Source organism: Amblyomma americanum, chromosome 7 (assembly GCF_052857255.1).
Source record: "Amblyomma americanum isolate KBUSLIRL-KWMA chromosome 7, ASM5285725v1, whole genome shotgun sequence".
Lineage (NCBI taxonomy): Eukaryota > Metazoa > Arthropoda > Arachnida > Ixodida > Ixodidae > Amblyomma > Amblyomma americanum.
The window spans coordinates 13,524,110-13,552,074 of NC_135503.1; positions in this window are offsets into that span (position 1 = coordinate 13,524,110).

Consider the following 27,965-nt stretch of genomic DNA (forward strand, 5'->3'; position numbering starts at 1 on the left):
GGTCAGATCCATCGCAGTGGCCTCTGCCTTGGGGTCCTTGTGTGTCTTGTGCTTGTGACCTGTGTCGTGAGTTCTTCGGTGGTGCTACGTGCGGCGACCGCCTTTTGTTTTAATTGCTATGTGGGTTTGGTACCGATGTACTAAGCACACAGCATCTTATATTTCGTTGAAATTCAACAAGACCTTCTGTTTATAGGTCAAGACAGAGACAACGAGTGGGCCGCAATCGCGTCCGACATCTGAAGAGCGTCGATAACGACAAGGGGAGTTCAATAAATTTACCCTAACTTTCTGTAAAATATTCAACACAGAGTGACAGAGATAAAATATGTTAAATAGCAACGAGGGCATAGAAGGTCGATTATTCATACACGAAGTATTGAAAGAACGAATGCTGCTGGTGCTTCTTCACATCTCTGGAAGAGCACATTGGTAGCATTCAGAGACTGTAGCATCTGCGATAGAATTTTGACACTGTTTGTAAGGCCTATACTGAAACTGACATGTTCTTGGGAAATACGCATTGCAAAATTTCTTTTATTCTAAGTCTTAGCATAAAAGTCGCTGCCAGTTCGTAACATTCATTGAACACGCCTCGTGCGCTGCCGGAACCAAACGTGTGCCCAATGTCCACTGCAGTTATTATCCTTTTTATCTGGTTTGTACAAGTGAAACAGTTCTTAGAGTGCGTGTCCTGAACTTTGCGCTCAAACAGTCGAACATCCGATACCATCGTTCTTTTTTCCTCGCTGAAGTAATTTCCTTCATCCTCAGTTAACTGTTCCTCTAGCACCTACACGCTCAATTGAAGCCCATAGAAACAAAAGAAGCGAAGAAAAGTAGGCAACTTTACTTTTGAAATTTAAAGCCTTTTTCCAACTCCGTCAGCGACTTCGGAACATGCACTATGGTTATTGTTTTTGCAGCGGCACCATAAATTCACAAATGTTTGAAACGGTAGAAAACAGGGTCTTATCGCCCTAGATCCAGGCGTCGAGACGGGCCCCTGCGGCGTTTTAGGATGGCTTCGCCTTTACAAGTGTCAATCTGCAGAAAAGCTACCTTATGGGCATTGTTTGATTTTGTGTTTGTATGCGTGTGTATGTGTTAGTGTGTGGATTTTTCTTCGCTTTGTTAACGGTTGAATTATTGCTTGTGGATAAACAGTATCATGGTGAAGATTGATGAGAAATTTTTATTATAGATATTTAATGCAGCAATGAGGCTGTTGAGTTGGGGACAAAAAAGCAAGAACGCTGCAACAAAATCTCGAATCCTCCGCATTGCACTGCTAATGCTAACAGCAAAGGGGTCGAGAAAGCACGTTTGCTTTCCATACCCATACCACAAGGAAAAGATCTCCAGTGCTTATGACCTACAAGCAGAATGTAAGATGTTTCTTTTTGAGCCGAAGCAATATACTAGCTATCACTCTGTGTCACTCACGCCGAAGCGGAAGGCTGTCGAAAAAATTTCTACTTGCTGCAATTCCTAATGCGTACTACTGTACTTTGCCGCAGTAAAAATATAGGCGCAATAGTCGGAAACCAAACCAGTGGCCGTATGCCTGCTGGGGTGTGTGATATCTACTAAATAAATGAAGAAAACGGTGGAAGAAAACGCATAGAAACCGACAAAAAATAAACTAGCTTCAGCGCCATTACCGCTCAAAAGTATCTCCAAAAGGAATTCATTTTCTGCCCGTGTCACATGCGATGGAAGATCAGAGGCGCAGCAGGCCTTCAACGCTTCTAAGAGCTGTAGAAAATGAGCGCAGTAAACTGAAAATTAAAACAAAACGAAAATATTGATTAAAAAGCATGTTTAGAAAACAAAAGTGAAGTCGTTGCGTTTGTAGCGTCCGTGCAAAGCCCATTCCAAGTTTACAGCTCCCCAAAGACGCCGCTCTCAAAGCGCGGTCGCCGAGCGAGGAACAGAAGCGCTCCGTGCGCTGCTCTCGAGGGAGGCTAGAACGAGACGGAGCTCCGGTCCACCCGTTCTCATCGCCGCTTCCACAGTCGTTACCCTGTCTGCTTCCTTCTTCCGGAAGCCACGCTCACAGCAAGAGGCCTGCTGTCTTCGCCCATTTTCTTTCAGACTTTCTGGCTATCTCGGAAAAGCATTACAGCGTCTGCCATTGCCATCACTAGGGTGCTAGCGGACGATGCGAGAAGGTCGTGCCCGGCCTTGTTTGTACTGTCGACCTCAAGAAAACAGGATGCAGAGAAAGAGACGTGGCTCTGCCGTCCTTGCTGCTAGTGGAAGCAAAGGTCGAAAAACGCAACTGTGAGGATGCCAGCGCTAAAGAAGGCAAGACTGAAGTACGTTGGAGGCAATCCTTTGTTGCGCCTCTCTTTTACCATGTACGTGTGAGAACATGGGTGTGGGACTGACGAAATTTCAAGGAAACATTTTTATAAAACGTTCCTTCAAGCGTTTGCGAATGAACGTGAGGCGCAGACTGGTTAAGTCATAAAAATAACAGTAATTGCCGCTGTTTTGTTTGCCTTCATGTTGCTTCGAGCTCTTCGGTCAGGCTACGACGACATTATTCTAAGCTACTGGGCGACACATGTTTCGAGTACAACGCCTGACGAGTGGAGGAGTCTTAAACATCGAAGCGAGATCACGGAGAAGCGGGTGGTATTAGTGCTGTACATTAAGAATTTTTTTGGCCGCGTAAGCATGAAGTCAGCGCCATACTCCTGCAAGCGTTGTCTGTGAAACGCCGAGAAGCGTGAATTGAGCACCGTTTGTAACCATTGACTATTGTATTTTTAATTTTGTCGTTTACCTATAGAGACATTGCAGAGAGCAGTGGGGCGAACAATACGCTCAAGGAATCATTACTGAGTTTGAAATATGCAGAGTTAAGAGATATAATATTTTTTAATATGAAAAGTTACGAGGATTAGGCACTTTTAATGCGTGCGTGACCATAAAGAGCAAGGATACTGGTAGATGAGCAACTCTAATTTTGAGGTATTTAAAGTAAAAACAATTAGTGAAAGCGTTTATGGCAGGCAAGTGAATATAGGCTTCATATGACGATAGCCAGGTTCAGAAACATAATCAAGATGAAAAAGTGAAGTCCTCAGAATATAGTAATGCAGTAATAAAACGTATTTAATGGAACAATATTGAAGCGAGATCGTAACCATGGAAGGGCCGACTAGATTTCACGAACGTTGTACTGGTATCAGTGTTTTAAGCCATGAAAAGAGGAAATGAAGACATTTATTCCGTACAGATGCAGTGGATGTAATTATATGGTCACTACTTGAATCTCATAGTAACGCGGCATGCTCTAATTTCAAATGAATTATTTTTCACAGAGCACATGGGTTTGAGTAGGTGGAGAGGCAAGAAAAAATAATAGGCTTGTTGTAAACATGATGTTAGCTTAGTTAGCTATCTTGCCAAAATGACCAAAATATGCACGATTAGACGTATATAAAGGCATTTAGGTAACAAATGAAAATATCTTTTTAAATATTCAACGAATGTAAAAACTAGGAATTTATAAGCGTCCAGTCTAATTACATTTCTTATGATTAGAATATTTACAGCTGAGAAAAATCAGATTTCTTGTATTTAATTTATAGTGGCTATATTAGAGTGAGAGTTACGACTCTTAGTCGTTACCATGCGGATTCCACTAAAGCAGAAGGATTAAAAAGAGAAAGCGATAGTTTTCTTTTAAAAAGAGAAAAACCTTCCAAGGACAGACAGCTAATTAAGTTTAGCCAGTGCGCAAGGTTATTGAGAGTGAATACGACTGCCTTAATTTGCTTAAAGCATCAGTCGTAGGTGGTCTTCTTAGAGCACACGAAACGAGGGCGTAATGCGGAAGCCTGAACTTCTCTGAAATAAAAGGAAACAAAAACGCAGAAAGCTCCTGGAAGGACGAGAAAGAGGACTTAGGTTAACCATTACACGTTTCGCATAAATTTAAGAAACATTTGGTCACCGGCCTTAGAGAAGATGTGATTTAAACAGGTTACAGCAAGTGTGTAAAGCAGGCTGTCTGTGTCTGGATACTCTGAAAACGAACCTCTGGTGTGGCTGCCGAGCTCAAAATTATATGTGAGCGAAATTTATTTTTTCTTTAACCGCTTTCCGTAGCTTCGTCCCGAGAGTTGTTGTAAGGCAATCTTTAGGCACGCATAATGAACGCGGAAGTGGCACAGGGAGAGCGGCTTTGTGAGTGTGAGGAGAGCTTCTGTGTTAATATGGCGTTCAAATGCCATACCGAAGTTTCATTTAACAAAAAATCTGCTGTGTTGAATGATCGCAAGGTTCTTTTTTTCAAGGTCTTGAATTTCTCTTATTCTAGCGAGTTTACAGCAAGGCCAGGAAAACTTGCGGACGATCATGCGAACTCATGCGGTGAAGCTGTGATACTGGGTGGGTTTTGTTGTTTGCTTTTCCGTGGTAACTTTTCCATTGCGTCTATGAATTTCCTTTCGCTGAAGTCAACCCGCCAGAAGTTCATGCTGGGTTGAGGCTTCTGGAGGGCAGAGATGGATGGAGGTCTTGTGGAGGGTAGAGGTGGGTGTATTGTTGGTAGGTGGGTAGAGGACTGCTCTCATGGGCCTCTGGTAGCTGGAGGTGGGTGCTGTGTCGCTTCTGGAGGAGGCAGGTGGATGGAGTGAAGCTCTTGCCTTGGTGGGTAGTGGGTTAAAGGGAGGGGGGCTCCTGGAAAATGGAAGTAGGTCGTTGACGCTTTTTAGGGAGGAGGCTTCACTCCTTCCCTTTTACATGCCCGCTGAATGATTAACTGCTCCGCTCTCACATGCTGACGCCGGGATTTTGTGGAATGGCCCTACCACTAGAGTTGCAGTGAAAAGGGAAAGAGAGTGAGAGGACAGGCACTTATATACACAACGCATTTAGAATGTCGCAACGTTAAGTTCTGAACATCGCTAGGCCTGGTTCTCCTCCTCCGTCATTGTTGCTCATCGCACACGCCGAGCCTGTGCGGCCGCCAATATTCCATCCTCAGCGACACACTTCAGTGGCCACTCTTTCTGCTTGTGGGAACTCTTATTACGGTAAACATACAAGGTGTTGATTCTGGCTTCTTTAGACTCTGATACTCGGTACTGGCTGGACCCGTCTGCACAAACGAAACACAGCTTGCAGCTTCCGCCGAATCCGCCGCCGCGCTCGGCCATGCCACGTGAGCAGCGCACCTGCAAACTCGACCATGTCACATGGTCTCATGACGTTACACAAGCAGACCATCACTCAGCGTTCGGCCATTTCACCTGCAAACTTCCCCTGCCAGCGCACCTGCCTATACGGCCATGTCACGTGGCCTCATTACGTGATATTCCCAATCAAGCAAAGAGCGTTAGGTCATGTCTCGCGACTCTATGATGTCATAACTGTCTCGACCAGTCCGTAAATTTTGTGACGAGTCACGCCCTGTTCTTAACGCGATAGCTTTAAAGGTCCCGTTCAGCGGCAACCTTGGAATCGGCGTGTCGAGAAAAGCACCTGGCCCACCTGCCATTAGGTTATCACCTGCCACTGTAGGCAAGTTGTTACGAAGTCACAAGGTCATGTGACCTTGTGACATCGTCACAACCTCTTACAAATTACCCACCGTGGCAGGTTGGAGCTAACTTATTGATTGGTTGCTAGAGGTTGCTGGGGAAGAGCAACGTCGGTCTCTGAAGCCCCACACGTGGCTGTGTTAGAAACAGCCACCTGTCGGGGCAGTAGAACTGTCTTGCACCACGGCGCCAGGAATGATGTGTGAACTCCCCAAGATCTATGAATGTGGAGGGTGACCTATTCCGCATATACGGTCATGGAGGCACAGCCTAAGCGACAGAGAAGTACTTGCGTGATAGGGATCTCAGATGCCTTCGCACTGCACTCTTAATGGCAGGTTGGCGTTGCGTTACCGCCAAAGAAAGATCAGTGTCAGCGAGGTGATACGCAACGAGGACCTCAAGCCGCGGAAGGGTCCCAATAACATTATCGCGTCATACGCTCAAGGAGGAGCTTAAGTGTCCTCTCAGACTTTTTTCTTTTACTAAAAACGCCGTTTTTGTCACGAAAGCTACATTGGGCACGAACTCGCAGTTCCACTGTGCTCGCATTCCCACCGTGGACCAACCACGTGACTGGTCACGTGACCAACCGCGGGACGAACCACAAGACAGCAACTAGCCAGACAACCAGACTCACATGGACTTGCAATCAAGATTAACCAAGGTGAACCAAGTTATGCCTTTGCATTCGCTACGTATATCCTCGCATAGCCGAGCTAAGCTACTGCCATGTTTTTTTTTTGATGAGGCTTCTAATGATATCGCATTAAAACGTTTTTGTCGGTTTAACTAAGACCACAGCATCCATCCTGCTCGTCGAGTTGAACTTCTTGGTATGGAATGAGCGTGGAATGATGCGTTCGTGTACCACGGGCTGTGGGATAAAATAAAAAAAATTACGGTTTTATATATGTTGTCTTGCTCTCTTTAGTGAGGCCGAATGAGCCCCATGATTAATCTTTCATTTTATGTTTAACCTGGCCCGACCGCCTCAAAGGAGCAAGTGAACTATCGCACCTCTAACGTAGATGGTTATGACATAGACTAGTGAAAGTGAAACACACAGATTTTAAATTGTTTTATAACCAGTCGCCTTGTTTTCCACTGATGTGGCAACTCTAATGACTGCTTCTTATTTAAAATACAGGCTGCAAAAGGTTTATAAAACTCCTTCAGCCGACAAAAAGAATCACGGGATTGCGACCTTTCAGGCGGGAGTAATCGAAGCACATGTAAAACGTTCAATAAAGCTTGTTGCTGGGCTAGTTGGTGACGCATATTTGAATAAAATGTAGCGCTAAAGAGACGATCACGGAAGAAAGGCACTACAAAGACGAACGCTACTAACAACTGACTGTATTTCCGTAACAGTTATCAATATATAGGTGTACGCATCGCATGCGCACACGACACTTGGGCGACGCTGGGCTTCTTGACAGAAAAAAAAGAAATCTTATTACATATATACAATCGCAGAAAAAACAGGTAACAAGTGAATCAGCAGCGAAAAAAAAAAAACGGGGAACAAGCAGGCATTGAAGAAAATACCTAAAAAAACTCAAGAAAAAACTCTAGAAAAGTGCGCTCAGAGAAGTACAAACTTACTGAGTCGTCAATAATGCAATGACACGCTTCTTTTGTGGTAATGGAAAGTCTCCAGCAAAACTGTGGCTTTTGTTTTTTCGCTCCTGCCCAGAATCTTTGCTTCTTTAAAGCGGGGCTCACACTTGCACGTCAGAACATTCGAAACTATATTCGCGAGCTTTTCTTGTGTTAAGTTTAGAGCATGCTCCCTTGGACGGTCGTTGAGGCAGCACCCCGCCTGCCCTATCGAGCATTGTCCGCAGGACAGGGGAATGACGTAGACCACTCCCAAGGCACATATGACGAAGGCTTCTTGATGTTGCTTCCTGCAACCACGCTCAACCTTCCCGCAGATACCAGCAAGTGGCCGGCAGGTACAATTTGCCGCTTTTTTTCTCGGTGCCAAATAAGTTGGCTAAACTATGCCCCCACATCTGCGGGGAGGTAAAGCGCGGTTGCAAGGAGCAACATCAAGAAGCCTTCGTGAAATGTGCCTTGGGAGTGGTCTACGTCATTTCCCTGTCCTGCGGAAAATGCTATATAGGGCAGACGGGGCGCAGTCTCAACGACCGTCTAAGGAAGCATGCTCTGAACATAACACAACAAGATAAGCTCGCGAAGTTAGTTTCACATGTTCTGACGTGCAAGTGCGAGCCCTGCTTTAAAGAAGCAATTATTCTGGGCAGGAGTGCAAACACAAAGCCAGGGTTTTGCTGGAGGCTTTGCACACCCACAAAAAAGCGAGTCATTGCATTAGCGACGCGCCAGTAAGTTTGTGCTCCTCCGAACGCGCAATTCTGGAAAGTGTTCTGTAAGAACACCACCGCCTCTTACGCGCGTGCCTGTTTTTTTAGGTTTTTTCTTCAATGCCTGTTGTCTCTCTTTTTCGCTGATGATTCACTTGATACCTGTTATTTCTGCGATTGTAGATATGTAACGAGATTTCTTTCTTTTTTTTTCTGTCAAGAAGCCCGGCGCCCGCCTAGTCACGTGCGCGCATGCGATGTGCGCACCTTGTATATTGATAACTGTTATGGAAATACCAGTTGTTAGTAGCGTTCGTCTTTGTGGTGCATCCCCCCTCCCCCCCCCCCCCCCCCGTGCTCGTCTCTTTTGCATTACATTTTATTCAAGGATGTGAAATGTGTACTGCCGTAAAATAATAGTATTGAAAACAGTTTTTGATGCATTTGTGAAGAGAAAATTGATGTATTTATTACTAAAGCTTTGCCGGAATAAGAAGTGGTACCGCTATTTTGAATACCGCATTGAACGTTTACAAGAGGAGTTTCAACTCACGGATTCAGTGGCTTATCTAGATTTCAGCATTTTATATATTGCACTGATATAGCTGCAGTTGTTGCCGTTCAATGTTTCTTGTATTTTAAGATACGAATTCTTTACACAGACTTTCATTCTTTGCTATATTGTGAGGACTCAGACTCATAACACGCTTCAGTGCGGTTTCAGAAACACATGACAGTTTCCCCACAGCGTTGTTTTTTAGCTCATGAGGGGACAATAATGAAGCAAGTAATGATTTCTGGCTTGCGGGAATCAGAGCCTCATCATGATAGCTTAAACTGGTGGCAAAAATAAAAAAAATAATTGCAAGTTCTGAACTTTGTATTTCCTCACCTGCCACATTGACCTAGTGGCTATCATGTTCGGCTGCTGAGCCCAAGGACACGCGTTTGAATTCAACCTTGCCGGCCGTATTTCGAGGGAGGAGAAATTGAAAAAAATTCAAAATTCGTATGCTACGCGATGGCACTGAGCGTCAAAAAACATGAGGCGGTTGAAGATGATCTGAAGCACTCCACTACGGCGCCTCATAGCCCACGCGAAGCTTTGAAGCGTTAAGCACCACGTAAAAACTGACCAAAGTATAATTTTAGAGCATCATTCTCAAATGATTGCTGGCGAGCCTCTGTGAGAGTTCTTCTAAGCGTCTTTGCCTATACCAACTCTCAGAAAAGCGGAAGTGCTTCGAATGCAACATAGTTGAAGAGCGTGCCGTCAAATGAAACGTAATACGTAAGGACAGCCCAAAGTACTATTTGGAATTCGCTCCTGTTGCCTGGCTACAGAGCAACGAGAAAAAAATTTCTTAGCTTGGAATGTGCGCAGCGTCAGCATTATGGAGACCGAGTTAGATGAGTATAGCCCGAAGAAGTGAAAGCAACAATACCGCGAAGAAAAAAAAAAGCAACGCTGCTTGGGTTGGGAAGACGTGCCAAAAACTAACGCACCACCGCTCGAGCAAAGGCGTGTTATCCGAGATTTTCGCCTTCGCGCGCCCGCGAGGGTGCGTGCACGCGGAAACGTGATCGCGCGAGACGGCTTGCATAAAAGCCGAAACGTTATCATGTCCCCAGCTGCGGCGACGAAAGTTGGTTGGCACGCCAACCGCTTTCTTTGCTCCGTTCTCTGAGCGCAATAAAGGGTGAGCCAAGTCGGGCGAGTCTGGCTTTAAGTGAGTAGCGTATCTGCGTTGGAAAAAAGGTTCCCAAGTTCCTAGCTGCAGCTCTAACGTTTGTCTCCTCAGTTACTGTTCCTGCTTTTGGCTTCTGAAGTCCGCCTTTCTATGAGATATTGTTTCTCGGCAGGCAGCTTTCTGTACTTGTTACTAAGGTTTCTTACATCGTTTCCGGTGGCAGTTTTTCTACTAACGCGCGTCTGTCTTTCTTTATTGGGTAAGACCAGCAGAATACCACCTAGCTTTAGTGTCTGGGCATGGAGCTGCTTTTTTCTGAGCAGAAAACGGAGTGCGGGAAGAAGTTTCTTTTTCCTTTTAATCTTCTCACGAGAAGAAAGTATTTCATATGCATTGTTAGATTTTCTGGCGTGTCTCCTAAATTGTTTGCTTCATATACACAATGATGCACAAAGAACTGTCTCTTATTCCGCTGGAAGCCGTTGGAATTGTGTTTCTACACTACGCAATCTTCTTTCTCTTAATGAGGGAACGCTGAAAACTTATCTGCGAGATAGAAGAACTGGTTAGGTAAATATCACAGTAAGTTGCAACAAAATTTATTCGGGCTGGCAGCTGTAGAAGAACTCCCGAGTGGGACAGTACGAAGTTGTTGGTTTTGGTGTAACGATGATGTTCCCTACATTATATCAGACAAATACGTGAGATAAGTCAGAGAAAACTCTGTGCTGTTATGCAACAGAAGCTACAAGCACGTTGTATTGGTTTCTACGTGTCTTGTTCGCACACACTCACGATCATACCGCGCAGGTTTTGAAGCCATTATCTCGCGTTTTGTAGTTTCCATATCATAACTTTTGAAAACTGTTTCGAAGGACTGTACACGGGTGAAAATATTAACACCTGCAGGAAAAAACACAGAACAAGGAAACGAGAAGAGCAACATAAGCATCTCTATTCTATGACATTCCGGGTCGTTCTCTGCTTTCGTGGTTTAACTCCGGCTGTCTTTATGTTGTGTCTTAACTTCTATAAAAGAAAAAAAGATAATAGAGCTGAAAGCTTTATATCATGTTTCAGAACGGTACAAACATTTTTTTTGGTGGAAAAAGTAACAAGCAACCCGCCACGGTGGCTCAGTGGTTAGTGCGCTCGGCTACTGATCCGCACTTCCCGGGTTCGAACCCGACCGCGGCGGCTGCGTTTTTATGGAGGAAAAACGCTGTAGCGCACGTCCCAAGCTGGTCGAAATTATTTCGGAGCCTTCCACTACGGCACCTCTTTCTTCATTTCTTCTTTCATTCCCTCCTTTATTCCTTCCCTTACGGCGCGGTTCAGGCGTCCAACGATATATGACAGAGATACTGCGCCATTTCTTTTCCCAATAAACCAATTATTATTATTAAGTAACAAGAACGCCTGCAAAATAAAAAAGAACAGCTTTTAGCTTAAATCACTGCAGCTACAGAATGAAATGGCGCCACAAAAAGCAGTGATGACAGGCGGATAACTTTCGCTCAGTGTCTTCGCGCCAAACTGAAAAAATAAGCTAAAGTAAGAAGCATCAAACAAACGCGCACAGCAACAAAAGTCGAGGCGCTTTAAATTCCAGCCCATCGCGACGGGAAGTGTCGCCCCAGGGCAGTGCTGACGTTGGAGACACGACTCGGGCAGCGCCTCCACTGAATGGGACGCACGAGAAGCCCGGGTGATCGTAGTCGCCGAAAGAGGCGGGTCCGGACGTGATTTACCTGGCACTTTTTAGATCGCGACAAGCGGGGCGATGGAGGAGAAACGCAAAAGGCACCGTCTGCTGTGGGATGTCCGTGGACCTTAAATTTGATCCCCAGGTAGTCGAAATTATTCCGGAGCCCTCCACTACGGCGCCTTTTTCATCCTTTCTTCTTTCAATCCCTCCTTTCAATCCTACTTGCGCCTGCTGATTGAAGGCAGGGCTTAGAGTGAATTCTGACTGTGAACGGGGGCCCAGATAGCACGGCAGACACGAGCCGTGGGAGTAAGACGTATATTGCTGTCAGACCAAAGGAAAATTTGTTATCGTGCCGCTGTTCTTCAAGAGCGCGTTCGTTGCTGACTTGGCCGGGTATATGCGAAGTTGACGAGACGCGTTTTTCCAAGGGTACCAACGAAGTCCATTTCGTCGGTACTGTGCAATGTCCTTGGCTAATAAAATAAGTCTGCCTTCGTGAGAACCTGCACTAAGCTCGCAATATGTACCGCCGTTCGTATCTGTCTGGTTACGTTTTACAAAGACGGTACGTGACTAATCGGAAATATTTTGAGCCTCTTCTATAACTCTAAAGCACCACTTGACTTCAATAGATTCTCAAATACCTCTTTTCCATCGCGGGGCTGTTGGCGCTGCCGGCAATCAAGGCTGCATCAAGACAGAAACCAAATACAAGAACGTTGACATCTAAGGTGAACACTAGAGAAGGTGACGAAGTTAAATTACAGCTCCGCAGAGCGTCGCAAAAGAGCAGCATTGACATTATTGCGCAAATCCCTGAAACGCGTAAATCGTGGGTGCTCTTTCCACTGCTTGCGCCAGCTCGTTAGTTCGCAAGTATCTAACAGATGGCGCAGACGTGCTCACTCTAGAAGTGTAGTAGGCTGCGCATCCTGCTCCGCGCTGCTTCCGTCTTCACTGCCATTGCAACCTGTTACTTACTATCTACTCTGTAGCCTCGAACACCTTGCACAGTGTTGTGCAGTGTTTGTCTCTGTTGCGGAAGTTATAGTGAGAAGAGTGCAGCGTGATTTCATGGTCATAACGTACCACACATCCCCGTCCTATTGAACCGCGCCTACAATCTCTTTCTGCGTAGCAGAACTCCTCGCTCATTGAACCACTCCGGGAATTTCCACTCGCGATGCAATGCCGGCCGCCGTTCAATATTCGGGCCTTATTTCCGCAGTTCCGGTAAGGCAACGCTTAGTGTGGCCGTTTCCTCTTGCACGAACATCTTCCCTTTGCACTTTCCTTGAGCTAGCCACACTGCAGCCTCTATGGCCTATTCCCGGTTAGACCCTTTCCTGCTGAATGCCACGGCATTCTTGCGCCACATTCTCTCAGCGCCGTGCGGTAATACCGCAGAGAAGGCCGGCGTTGTCGATCGTCCGAGTCGGAATAAACGATCGGCGGAGGCCTGAGTGGCGTTCACACCGTCCGGTGCGCGTTATATTGAGCGCCATTGGGGATTCGGCACCGTGCGATAAGGTTGTCATCCGGGTATAAGCAGCGCATTCGGAACACGGCGCTTGTGCGCCCTTCTTTTCCTCTAGGTTGCGGCGTGCTACAATCACGCTTCCGCTTTTGTTTTCTCTCTTGGAAAGTAGTTCATTGATTGCTGTACCCGGCTGTGTTCGATCGAATGCCACTACGCACAGACGACTGACGATGCTGGCTGGTCGGAACTTGTGAAGTATATTTTAGGCTGCGTGATGTAATTGTGCCTTTACGACGATTGTTGCTTATATTATTTGTTGTTCTGCGGCTAAAACCGCCGGATTCAGCATCTGTCGCAATCAAAAACTGACGCTTACATTTTCTGGCAAATGAGGAGCTATACAGGATCCATATTTTAAAATCGATGCCTCAAGCGATGAGAAGGGTCGATACCTCGAGGGAGTCAAAACGTTCAGCGATCGTACGAAGCGCTGGGAGCGGTTGTGGCTTTGCATTGCATTGGTTACCAAGAGTGCGATGGTACCACGAAGCAGCGCGGCTGCAGTGCAACTGCAATGCAAGTGCGGGGCACTTTTTTTAGTGTCACCGTGTTCGATAGTGGGACTGAAAGCCTAAATCTGGCCATCAATATTTAAACCGGTTTTTAACTGAAAGAACAACGCACAAAAAAACAACTAAATTACATGTTCTAACAAAATCATAGTTGTCATTCTGATAAACCGCACTTAAATAAAAAAAACTGGTCACTAGCAAAAAGCATGGTTATTATTCGGTCCATGCATTCACGCGAACTTTGCTATTCGCAACAGCCGTAGCATGCAAGTTGCGATCATATCACCAGAAGCTGTTAAAAAGCTGTCGTTTCACAAATTTTCAGTGTTGTGTATCCGATCTGAATGTTCCCCAAGACAGCTTGAAAGAGCGCCGTGACCTTTAAGGAATTTTTTTTTGCATTGAGGGACTGGGAGAGCGGAATTTATATTTTATCATATATCACTCCAGCTGTTCGTATCCTTCCAGAAGAATATTACGGTTGACGAGTGAATGCACGTGGAGGTTTCGAACTGTAACATGCTGACGCCGACAACCTTCATCCAAGAGAAACTTCTACACAGAGCTGCAAGTATAAAGTTCTCGTTCACTAACTTACAAAAACTGAACGCGGCCAAAACTTTCCTAGACCATTTATCTACTCTGTTTTTAATTTCTGGAGGGCACATTAGGGACGTAAAACATGTCGCTGCATTCTGCCGCAGTGGAATGCTACAGTGGTAAATGAAATCAAATAAATAATGTCATCGTGTGTTCAACGAGCGTTGCGAGCGCTACCCATCGTTAGTTGAATGCAGGCCCGTCAGTTACTGCAGTGGAAGGCACAAGTCGGAGACCTTGCCACGTGCACACACGGACACCGAGAAAACGTGACGCAATTTAGGCTGCGAACGGCGCTCAAGCCATCGTCCACCGTCGACAAAGGGCCATCCGACACCGCCGTCGGACCGCGAACAGGATTGGGAAATTTGGTGCATCTCGCGCGCGCGTTAGATTTGATAGCGAAGGGTTCGTCGGTCAAAGGGCGAAGCCACGAATTGCGCACGTGGTTTAATTATAGGCACACTCGCTCGCTGTCGGCTACAGACACTCATCTTTCCTTCAACAATCGCCGCGGGAACCTTACCCTCCAGGCCCAGTTTCTATTCGGAGCGACGGCTCTCATTCCGTCCTATACACATTGTGTTGTTTCTGTAGGTGTTTTGCTTCATGCACTGAACCCCATTAGTGTCTCTCTAGAAATATTGATTTCTATTCGCTGACTTTTGACTGCTTTATATTGCCGCGAATATTTGCAGAGTTTGTTCATTCTTCAAAGCTGCCGGCACGCCGCTTTATCGCTTTTTTTTTTGCTGTCCAAGACGCGACCAGATTTATCTCGATTGATGGCATCCAGGCAGGGCTGATTCTACATTGTTCCAGAATGTTCTAGTAACTTTGCACGCTTTGTCTAGAAAGTTCGCTATTAGCTTAAATTTAGCACGGCCGACAGCGGCGGGCATTCTGTTCGACGACCGCCAGCACGCTTGTTGCTACGCCGCCCCCGTATGATTCAGTCCACTGTGGGCGCAAGTCAGCCCAAATAAAGAGTTTGTTTAGACAACATTTTCGTAGCCTTTCTGCTCTACGGACTGCAGTAACCGCTTCGTGAAAATATACAACGGTCTGACATCGTTACAGGAGAAGATGAAAATTTATTCCTGATGGTGACATTGCCATGCACATGTTATCCTTTTTTGTTGGTGCTGTGACATCTTAAGAAGCCAAACTTAAAATTAGTTTGTAAAGGTTAATTAACTGCATTTAAAGGTAGGGCTTCGATCAAGCCCAATAATGGCAAAGAGAACATAGACAGTTTTGATGACTTACACGAGGAATTTGGGGTCGTCTTTGAGAAGGAAGAAATCGCAAGGTATCAACATTACTTCATTAGGCATTTAGCATGCGGGGAGCTCCACTCTGAATTTATTCCTATTTATGGTCAGAGCTAGTGTACCTAACAAAATAACTATGTAATGAACTCATGAATAACTGGTGAATAATGCTGGCTTAGCTGTGTGCACTAATCAAAACAAAGGCAATGAATGAAAACAAGCACTCGATTAAGCATCCCAAATAAATGGAGCCAGGTGTCGCTAGTAGGATGCCATGAGCAGAAACTCAGAGATAAATGCCACGATTGCCGCCTGATGCATGCATACAGATGGGTGATACAGAGTTCATATACATGGACTAAGAGCACAAGCCTTGGGCGGCATAATTTCTGCAAAAAAATGAGGAACAGGAGAAAGGAATAGGGCTTGTTCGCATGCAACTTCTTGTGGCGTAATCATGAAACCCGAAACTGTTGCTTTTTTTGCAACGCGTGTACTGAAGCTCCCCAGGTTTTTTAAAAAAAGAAACGAAATAGCACCGTATCTTCGTTTACCTGAGGCTAAAATATTGCCGTAGTGCGCAGGTATTCATCACTTTGTCGCATATGAGCAACAACACACACACGTGAGATAAAATTTCTTAAGAAATTGGGCAAGCTTTCCTTCTGAAGCGCATTTTCCCCTGTAACGCGGCTTATGCTAATATGCCTAGGAATAAGTACTCAGTTCGCTTTTTTATTCTAGAATTTTTCTGCGTCGTCAGCGATTTTCGATGGCCATCTTTGCATAAAAGTACAGCCTAGCTTATCCTATTGCCTCTGAGCCTTTGATAACAGTTTCTAATATTATACTTCCTTATTTGACCTGTGAGATGCAGTTGCTTTTTGGGGCTATAGGCGGTACCTAAGCTCGGGTTAGTGAGTTCGCAGCACTGTGCTCATAGTTTCTTGTTTCCCGTCGGAAGCTCTTTGGAGAAGCTTCAGGAGAACACACGACCCTTCAAAGGAAATACGCGAACCAGAACTGCGCCACGCCGTCGCTTTCACATCAGCCACACTTTGTCTCTCGTTTTTAGGGTACTTTATCCTGCCATGTTTTCTGATTTTTTTTCACTTCGCGAAAATAACTTCTCGCTTGTTTTGTTTTATCTTGTTGTTCGAAAGCTGCCGTGTGACCTCAAGCGGTGCCTTCTGGATTCCCACTTTGCCTCGACCTTATAAAATTCCCTGGCACTTCGGGAGCCTCTCGCTTGGCGGAGAGAAGGAATACAGGCATGGAACCTGTGACCTAGATCGGAGACAGCTTACACGCAAACTCCATCGGCGCCTTTCAGAGTCACAGGGAGATATTTTCTGCCATCGTCGGCGCATTTTCTACTCGAGCGAACTGCTCTGAAAGCACGAGTGGCGACGAAGCTTTGGACGTTTTCATCGTGAAATTCCAATTTTCCGCAAGCTGATTCCGACAGCTAGAAACTTGGCTACGCGGATTCGCTTTTTGCGAAAAGATGTGACCGTTGAACTTTGTTCTGCATAACGTATGAAGAAAGCGAAAGGTAAAGGTTCATATCCACGCACAGTTTTGAACTACATTGTTCTTCTTCTTGCGCTCTTTTCCCTTAGCCTAAGCCCAAATAAGCCCGCTGATCTTCGTTTCTTTTAGTGAGCTACAAGCAGCGCTATTCAGACAGACTTCGCATTCTGGATCTTTAAGTATGTTTACCAAGCTTTGTAGAGGCTCCTGTTATATCTTCCGGCCTTATTTTTTCACTTACAACTTCCAATACCCATTTGCGTTAATTCGCGCTGTTTTGAATTGTCTGCGCGATTTTGACGCATGTAGTGGTTATTACTAAAATTACAGCCTGTAAATGGGATGTTCCTATTGGCTTCAGAGCAAAGCCGCCAGCGTTTGGGGATGGCTTTAGATTAAAATGTTCTTTTATTCCTTTTTATGTTTTCTTTAAATTCCGCGTTAAGCTAGGTTTTTTGTATTCTATTTATTCATTATTGCTGTCTGAAAGATCTGTCTGTATGTATCGTTCTTGTTTGTGTAAACCATGAGTAGCGCAATAACAGTGTTGAAGATTAAAAACCAACTAGGCCCATTTGAAGCTCTTCTTAATATATCTATTCTCATTTTGTGCCGAGATCTCTCTCATGTCTTTTAGAGAGGGCAGCCGGGGGAACCTCTATTGCTGCTCCCACAGGTAACTAAAAATGACCAGCACAGAGCATCGACCGGACACTGCGAATAGGTTAACCTTTTCGTTGGGCTTACCTTTTAATGTGGTGACAACAATGACATTTTGTTTCACAGAGGCACAATTGCGCCTGCAATGTTATTCTGAAATGCCGCATTACCGGCTTCCGGTACCGACAGGTTGTCCAGTACATCTGTCAGGAAATGAAGTCTTATTTCAGGAGGAAATTTACGGCCATCGTGTCCATGCTAGGGGCCCACGCAATCATCGCGAAACAACAACAACAACAACAACAATAATAATAATAATAATAATAATAATCAATCAATCAATCAATCAATCAATCAATCAATCTTTATTTTTTCGGTGCCCAGGAACAACCCAAAGGTCTTGGTGCTGGTACACCATTCACACGCACAAAAAGTACATTTATTTCACTACAAAGGAAGACACTCAGGGGAGGTAATGCAGCAGTCAAGGCGATAGAAAAAAAAGACACATAAACTAGGCGCGACAGCAAGCATGAAACAAAAAAGCGAGAACAAGGAAACAGCGAGAACAGCGGTAAATGAAAACAGCTAGAACAGGCAACAGACATATAAATAACTAATAAAACAATAAACAAAGAGAATGAACACAAGAACGACCGATAACAGCCAAGTACAGCATATATCAAAATACAAACAAGAATAAAGCCAATACTAATATGAACGAATAAGAGATCTCTGAAATACAAGCTAGAAATACAATCATACACAATAAGAAATGTAATTAGTGAACGCGTTACAGACAATCAGGCGTGAGTACACAGTATTAAAGAAATAATATTAATGAAAACAAGTACACGTGATGTACAATTAAGGAGAGAAAAAAACAATATAATACCGGTGCAAACGCACAAGTGTAGTAAAGACAAAATGCATGAAAGGGGAAGTTATGAGAAAAAGAGTGCTCAAAGTGGAACGTCGCGGACATCCAATATAAAGGAAGGGAGAGAATTTTCGAATATATCTAGGTGAGGACAAAGAGAATTAAACAACTTCTGCATTCTGTCCAGAGGGGAGAGGGAGTGCAGGAGCGCAGAAACTTGGAATGGTCTGAATTCCCTTATGCTCTTTCGCGGTACACGCAAAAGGATACGCGCTAGGAGCTGAGGGCATAGAATGTGACCATGAAGAAGTTTATACAAGAAAATTATATCTGCCCTCACGCGACGGCAGCTAAGAGAAGGAAGCTGCAGTGAGTTACTCCGTCTGGGACGAGAGCTGGAAGTTTTGCAAGAAAACCGATGTTGAAATATGCGTAAAAACTTGTGCTGAACTCTGTCGATTTTTTCACAGTTCGACTGGCAAGTGCCGTTCCAAAGAACAGACGCATAGTCCAAAAGCGGCAAGCATATGGAGAGGTAGAGCTTTAAGAAAGGAAGTGGGGATCGAAACTCTCTCGAAAGCCTGCAGATGAAGCCGAGTGTACGCATAGCCCGTATAGCAATGCGTTTTGTATGAGAGGAGAAGCTGAGGCTACGGTCGAAAAGTACGCCGAGGTCATTAATTTCATCAACCCTGGGCAGCGGCCTACCATTCACAGAATAAGAGTAGAGAAGACTGTGCGTTTTACGCGTAAATGAGACAACCTTGGTTTTAGATGAATTGAGAGTGAGCCCATTCTTCAAGCACCAATCAGAGAAGGCGGATATGTCAGATTGCAATGACAAGCAATCGTGAAGAGTATGTATTGCCTTGAACATTTTTATATCGTCCGCATAAAGGAGAAATGAGGAGTTTTTGACCACGGAGGAAACGTCATTGATAAAAACAGAGAACAGAAGCGGGCCTAATACCGAGCCCTGAGGAACTCCGCTGGTTGGAGTGTAAACAAATGAGGTCTGTCCATTTACACTGACAAAGCAGGACCGATCAAGAAGATAGTTGCGTAGGAGGGCTACAATTGAAACGTCGATCTCAAACAGCAGAAGCTTTTGAAGAAGTAATGAGTGAGTAACGACGTCGAAAGCTTTGCTCAAATCACAGTACACAGCGTCTACCTGACTCCTCTGAAGGACTTCAGCTGATGTATACGTCATAAAAGTCACAAGGTTAGTTGAAGTAGAACGACCTTTTATGAAACCATGCTGATTGTGAATGATTACATTTTTGAGGTGGAAGGAAAGTACTTTGTGCAAAGCTAATTCAAAAAGCTTAGAGGTTGCACAAAGAAGAGAAATGGGGCGGTAGTTCGAAACATCAGATTTGTTTCCTGATTTGAAGACAGGGAAAACACGCGCCGTTTTCCACACGCGGGGAAAGGCAGAATTTTTTAAACAGTTAATAAATATCGTGGTTAAAACAGGGACGAAGGTACTATAATAATAATAATAATAATAATAATAATAATAATAATAATAATAATAATAATAATAATAATAATAATAATAATAATAATAATAATAATAATAATAATAATAATAATAATAATAATAATAATAATAATAATAATAATAATAATAATAATAATAATATTAATAATAATATTAATAATAATATTAATAATAATAATAATAATAATTGGTTTTTGGGGAAACGAAATGGCGCAGTATCTGTCTCATATATCGTTGGACACCTCAACCGCGCCGTAAGGGAAGGGATAAAGGAGGGAGTTAAAGAAGAAAGGAAGAAGGAGGTGCCATAGTGGAGGGCTCCGGAATAATTTCGACCACCTGGGGATCTTTAACGTGCACTGACATCGCGAAACAAAGATGTGACTCTCCGTGGAACATCAGTTGCCTCTCTCCCCATTCCTTCCAAGAATGCATGAGCTCGTTGGATGAGCACCGTAAACACGAACAGGTAAGCAGGGATGCTCTGCAAAACAATCCTCCTCCTGCTTGTTAAACGAAGCTTTTATTAATTATTGAGGGACTCATCATAGAATGTCTTTTCGTCTTTCTCTCATAAAACCTCTGCCTCGTGAGCTTTTTTGTTTTTTAGCATTATAGCATCACACGCTTTGTGCAGAATTATCCCGTGATCCTAACGGGACGGGAGATAAGACAGGCGTTGGCTTGAAGTCTCGTTTCAGGCGAGACGTCATGCGAAATCGCATGTGTTACCATTCCACAAGGCTTCGTATACTGTCACACTGTCTCGGGACGAAACACACTACAGGCATGACACGTGAGCACTCATAATACTGAGAAGCGAAGGATGGAAAAGTAATACGTGAATAATACCAAAACCGTAGACGGGCTCGTTCTGAGTAGTAATACAGGCGTCACCGGTCAAGACATCGGGCCTTGTGAATGCAGTGCTCTGCGCAAAGTATCCATGTCCTGTGCGCATACACTGGATTCGAGGCCATGCCCAGGATCCACATAACATTCAAGCGGATGCTACGACTCATCTTCATACATTAGACAATCCGCCACCTTCCCCTCTTCCCCCAGATCCGTTCCTGTCCCACGTTTTCGATTCCGAAGTTCTGCGCCAGCGAACACGCGCTCTAATTCCTCCGTGTTCGCACCCTCTCCCCCGTAGTCTTACTCGGCAGGAGGAGGTATCCGTGCGCCGGATTCGGGCAGGGGCGGCTCTGACACCATCTGTCCGTCATCGGTGGCGTGCCAAAGATCTGCCACTACCTGACAGGTGCCCTCACTGTAGCGCTGCACCGGACATATGTGATGTGCGGCACTTGTTGTGGACGTGCCCAGCGACGGCTGCTATCAGAAAACGGCTCCTCAGGGAGGTGGGCCTGCGGTGGAACCGCGAAAGTGACTTCGTGAAGTGGACAATGGACAACCGTTTCATTAACAACCTCTGCGACTACCTCAGCGCAACGGTTCTTCACTCCTTCTTTTAACTTTCAATCCCGTGCATTCCTTCCCCCCCCCCCTTTCCTTTTTCAACTTATGCCTCATGGCACACTTCTCCAATAAAAAAAAAGAATGCAGTGATGCTGCTTTTAAGGGGGAAGCAGCACTTGTTTGCACGGAGAAAGCTTCACGCGAGGGAGGCTTTGTTTTCTGTCTCGTAAACAGTGGTACAAATTGACTGAAAGTGCAGTCCACTAATTAATGATAAAGTCAAAAAGAAAAAAGGACGTCTGCTCGTTTTCATTCAAATTCGCACAGTGCTTAGCGGGCAGAACACGTTGATAAATAATTAATAATTGGTTTTTGGGGAAAGGAAATGGCGCAGTATCTGTCTCATATATCGTTGGACACCTGAACCGCGCCGTAAGGGAAGGGATAAGGGAGGGAGTGAAAGAAGAAAGGAAGAATGAGGTGCCGTAGTGGAGGGCTCCGGAATAATTTCGACCACCTGGGGATCTTTAACATGCACTGACATCGCACAGCACACGGGCGCCTTAGCGTTTTTCCTCCATAAAAACACAGCCGCCGCGGTCGGGTTCGAACCCGGGAACTCCGGATTAGTAGTCGAGCGCCCTAACCACTGAGCCACCGCCAGAACACGTTGGCTGGTTTATATTTTCTGTACTAACTGGGTCTAACTTCACGACATTGCATCCCTTCCCGTGGCACGAAAAATGTCGTTGATGACGAGAGAAGGAAGTTAGAGACCAGAGCCCAGGCCGAGTGCATTGCGCCTGCGTAAAAGAAGATGGTGAGAGAGAAAGGTGGAGTTTGGATAGGTGCGGCGCTGCGCTGCGCACCGATAAAATATGTCTTATAGGTGACGATTTGGTTCATTCAGGGTAGAGCGCTGTTATTTGTAATTCCGTAATGTTCCGTCATTTTGAAGGATAAAACGTAAAGCATACCAGTATGCACAATCTACTCCCTATTCGCAGAACGCACGATAGCTTGGTGACCCAGAGGCTACTACTACGCTTTAAACGAAGCCTGTTGCCAGAAAACGTATCTGCAGAAAGATAATTACGCAGCAAACTCATCACCAGCATCATCAAGTCAACTACGTCCAATGCTTAACTAAGTCTTCTCCTGTATGCATCAACTTAACCTTGCCCTATGCCAGTTGCGGCCAACTTATCTGCGAAAACTTCCGAATCTTGCGAGCCGCCCTTGCTACATTTCCCTTCTCTTCCAGTCCACTTGATTTCCATTAAATTTAAGTTCTCAGCGTCAATATCATGCTCTTTATTGAAACGAACCGCAGGTCAAAGTTGAACATTGCAAAGGTATAGCTAAAACGAATGGATGGTAAGACAAAATTCTATGAACGGCGAACCAACCAAAAAGACGATATCCAAAGCAGGCTGCGATTTCAACGCCAGTAGTTAGGAAAATCGTATTATTCGCAATAACTATAATCGAGAAATCAATGCTAACGATATTTCAGATCGTTTTGACAGGCGCGAGGTGGCTGACGTAGCCTATCGTTTTCTATTGACCTTTACGGTGAGCCCTGTCAGCTTGGCGACGAGCCGATTTCCTGCCACAAGAGTTGAGCAATACTCCGAAGTGATGTCGAACCTGTCCACGTGTGGAGTGCGGCTTAGGCATTGAATGCGAAGAGAAGAGGAGAGGCTGCTGCGGCCAAGTCCGCTTTGCGCAACAGGGCGCCCAGTCAGGCGGATAGCGCAAACAGGCGGCAAGCTGACAGCGCGATATGGCGGACCAACGGCTCACTACGTTCGGTACATACGGACGGCCCAACTCAAACACGGAGCTGCCTGGTGTCGAAATGTCGACACAGGGCAGAGACGACGTGTTTTGCGGACTCCGGGAGAGCGCTATGTCGGCATACAGAAAGGCTCAAATGTAAGCTCTCTTCGGGCAAAGAAGCTCAAATGAATGCTGTCTCATCTATTGAAGGTATTATGCTTTCTAGGTAGCACAGGATAGTTCTTAACTCGAGTCTGATTTGAAGCATTTGGAAGTTGCGACAGAAATCGCAAGAGCATATACATTTTGTGGCCCAAATGTGGGGAAGGATATATGTACCAGCACAAAGTATTTCTTAAAGGGGCTCTGAAACACCTTCGGAGGAGAGCACATTAACTCACTTAATCACTGCACTGTCTTGACATGAAAACCAGAGCCAAATAATACTCTTCTACATGCAGCAGACGACCCACAATCACGCGTCAAAGTTGGCGAGCCCTTTTCGGCAACTTTTACATGCTCATACCCTCCTCCGTCAACCGCATCTGGGTACACAAGGTGAGAGGTGGCCATTGGTTAGATTCTTTCAGACGTCAGGCAGCTACCGTGGCCACGGCCAACAAGCCGCTTCGCCCCGGCGGGTCGGGAAGCTCTGCTCCCAGAGGGGGGTCGGCGAAGGAGCGCCTACCTTCCAGCGTGCAAAAAGTGACGAGAGGAGAGGGAAAAGCGCGAGGACGCTGAAATTCAAATTTTAACTACAGATAACTCAGCTTCTACAAAGCGCGTTTAAAAAATCCTTGCTGGACACTATTCGTGAAGCGGCGTGCTTCAATATCCCAGGCATGCCGTAACTTTATTAGAGCTCCCTTCACAGCCCCTTTAAGATATTGCCTTTTACAAAGAAATATCGAGGTGCGATTCAAATGATTCACGTAGATGGGCTGCGATGAAGAGTTTATTTGTAATGAACCTTCATAGCGTACGACTGTGTAATTTCCTAAAACCGTGATAAAAGCCATGATAATTGTGAAAAGTTGCCGCCATTCCTGACCGCAGAACTTCAAATTGAGCGCTGAAAATTCCTCTGTGCTGGAGTAAGATACTTGGAGCCTCCCTATAAATGGCAATACGGAGAACAATGTAAAGAAATAATTATTGAGCTGCTGGCTTAGGCGTAAATATGAAGTAATTAAAATTGCGGTAAAAAGGCACCAATAAACAATTTTTTTGTTTACATTAACTACAAGTTCGGCTGCAGAGTCCGGTCACAATATTTTTGTTTGGAAATTTGTCGTCCTCTAGAACATCTTTGTATCGTCTTTGTGAAATTTTCTCATCCCATAGCTTAGGTGTATAATAAACAACACGGAATATTATTTTCGTTTTCCACAGCCCTCAAGCTTAAATAAAAGCCGCAATCCACCTGGGTGGAGTCGTAAGTCGAAAAAGGCAACGAATGCGCAAATTATTATCTTCCTGATTGAAGAAATTTCTGTCTAGAGCTTGTTAATAAACGGGTAATTTGTCTGGGAAAATTCTAGTTCCGCTATAGAGATAACTTGACAATTTCACTTTACCATTCAACATTGTCATCGGTTCCCGAAATATTTGAACGGCAGGAATGATGAATTTAAGCTGCAACTTCAGCGGAGCTGCGCTGTAATGGTTTGATACCGCCTCATACTAGATAGGTGGGGGGTTTGATCCCAGTGCCGCTGGGTATCCACCGGTTTTCCAAAGGTAGAGGCTTTCCCCTGGCCTGATGGTCGGCATTGCTGGAGTGAATTGCTTGAAGAAAGGATGCTTTGACCCCATCTCTCGCAGACAAATAACGGTTAGCCATGGAACCCTTCGGACAGCTCCCCTCGCGCTAATGAATTAGTCAGAGTCGTAATGATTATCATCATAACAGCCACAGTCATCATGAGAATTGTAAGCGTAGCCCGATAGGCTGTTTTATTTATGAGCAATTGGCACCTTCGGCGTTGTTGACGATAGCTCGCAATTCCACAGCGTGGATGCAGGATGCTGCAGCCAGCCGTATGAAGGCGAGGGAGCCCCTACGGGCTTTGAGGGACGCTTGTTCCCGGCAGGCACGCATTCCCGCGAGAGGTGTCGCCGAAAACGCCGCCCGTGGGTCGATAGGCAATCACCGCGCCGCTTTGCCTGACTCATCAGGAGCGGCACACCGCCCAGGACGGGACACGTGCCGCCTCCGCGACCCCGCTGCAACCCGATTCGCCGCAGCATTGCCTTCCGCTATGCGTTCCCGTAAAGCCGACTTCTCTTACAGAGTGCCAGGTTTGACGCTCTCGTAAAGAGGGTTCGTCGATCTTGTAGCCCGTCAAGGCTATAAGGGTGTTACATTACGCGGAAATTTGACGATTGCGTTTCTGCTCCTATAGAGCGTGAGTGACATTAAGCGTTATGGTATGTACCTTTTAGGCATTAAAAAGGCAATTTTTCATTATCTTGCTTTTGCATCCCCAGAGGATAAGGAAGCAGCTTCGGAAGACTGGTTAAGAAAGCTGTGGTCGTTTTTAGCAATGACATATGTCAAGCGTGAACGCCGTTCCTTACACGCGTGATTATGGATCGTATGAGCTTTTTTTTCGGTTGATTATTTGCTGGAATACACACGTGGTGAGTCGCTTAGTAAACAACTCGTTGCTAGGCTACATTGAACGAACAAGTCAGGAAACATTTCTTTAGCTGTCCCACTGATTGCGAAAGCGAATATGAAATGAGATCACCGGCTGGTTCTCTAGCGTTCGTTTGTAAATCTGCGCATTTTTCTCACCAAGAACCTGCCGTATCATATCTGAAATGACAAGTGTGTTGAGTTGTTTTTGCTTTTTTGTTTTACGTGTGTTACGTGTGTTTTACGTGTGTTACGTTCACTCTACACTCCTGCACTCAGTCCAGTAAGCCGCCTTTCCTGGTGGCACGCTAGGACAAAGCTGAAATAAGCATGGCATTCACTGGATGCTAGAGCGCCTCTAGCGGCGGACAGTGCTGCTCTAGCCGGGTCTGCCGGGTACTCACACACATACACAAAAAGTTTCCTTAGCGTGCGTGCTCGAAATGGGCCGGGCCGAGTCTGACAGCCCATCGGGGCGGAGAGCTTGAAGGCCGCCAATCAAAGGATGAAGCCTGCTATATGCGGGGCATTCTGCACCACTGCGCACCTGTGCATTTCGCGCACTCCTCACGTCAAGGGATGACGTGGCGTTCGTCTAGAGATACAGCAGGGAAACGCGATACGTGTCTGTCCCAAACCGCGAAACACAAAGGGAAGAAGGCTTGCGTGACGGGCATTCTTTTTTTTCTGCTGCCTAGAGTTCGCACACGCCAGCGCCGATGCCTGGAACTAGTAGGTGCGGGTGGTTTGGAGTCCTTTGGGCGTTCTTGTGTCCCGTTCCTCGATGAAAAATAAATTTTAGAAAAGTTCGAGGGGCTATTGGGTGAGAGTGGGTGCGATTGGATTCTGTGGATAGATAGAAAGAGAGAAAGAGAAAAAAGAGGAAGGAAAGAGAGAGAAAATCAGAGGCAGGAATGCCAAGCAGTCGCGTGTCCGGCTCGATAAGCTGCATTCTTTATTAAGGGACAATGGTGAGGGTTTTGGGAATAAGGGTTAGGGAAATAGAGAGAGAGGGAGAACGTAGAAAAAGAAGAGTAGGGAGCCAAACCTGATTTAAGTCTAGTTGGTTACACTGCCCTTGAGGAAGGGAAAAGGGATTAAAGAGACACGAGGAGGAAAGATGGCAGATTTGGTGGGGCGTTTGCTAACAAAGCGACAAATCAGAGACAGATTGCTTCCCACCCATCAAAATTTTCTTAGGTCAACGCATATAAATGTAATGAAAGTTGAAAAAAAAACAAGGCGTCAGTCTGATAGTCTCGACCTCGAAATGTCCTGCGAGTGTTCATATTGGCATAATTATTTTCTTCTCCCGCACATTTCATATCTGTACATAAGTTAGCGAAATTGGCTAGAGCACGTTTCCGCGGCGGCTTTCTAAGAAAACTGAATGCAGACTTTGGGTGGAGGCATACTTGCGATGCATTAAAAAATTCTAATGATGATAAAAATCAAGAGGTACACTAACATTTGGTGCGTTGTATTCAACGCTTAGTCGAAAGCCGGTAGTCCAATCACAGCTCTTGTGTTGGTACCCTCAGAAATTGGGATGGCATTTTTAGATATAATGCCTGATAGGCTCATTGATATGTACTGTGCCTAATACCCTCACTAATCGTTGGTGTGGGTTTCAAATAAATTTGACTACCTTAAATGGAGTTCTCTGCTGCTGGTTCTACGGGCTCGGCATAATAACTGGCGCAATTGCAGTGTTTGAAAAAATTTGTGGTCGTAAAATGTGCACCTGCATAAAACCCGCCACAGTAGCTCAGTGGTTAGAGCGCTCGGCTACTGATCCGGAGTTCCCGGGTTCGAGCCCGACCGCGGCGGCTGTGTTTCGATGTAGGCGAAACGCTAAGGCGCCCATGTGCTCTGCGATGTCAGTACATGTTAAAGATCCCCAGGTGGCCGAAATTGTTCTGGTGCCCCCCCCCCCCCCCCCATACAGCACCTCGTTCTTATTTTCTTCTCTCTTTCCCACCTCAATCCTTTCTCTTACGGCGCGGTTCATGTGTCCGCCAATATATGAGACAGATACTGCGCCATTCCATTTCTCAAAAACCAATTTCAATTTTTTTTTAATATTTAAAGAAACCGCATTACGTTTATTTGAAGCTCGATCATTGGCATTTAAAAAACAATATTGGGAATAGTACTTACTCGCGAAGCATATTTCTTGCAGAACTTAACAGCGAGATGAAATCGGTAGGAACGCGGCCTCTTCTTTTCTGCTGAGCAGCTACCTAATTGCATATTGTAAACGTGCATAAAATGTAGCATTAAGTAGATGTAAAATTACACCATGTAAGCAGGAGCTT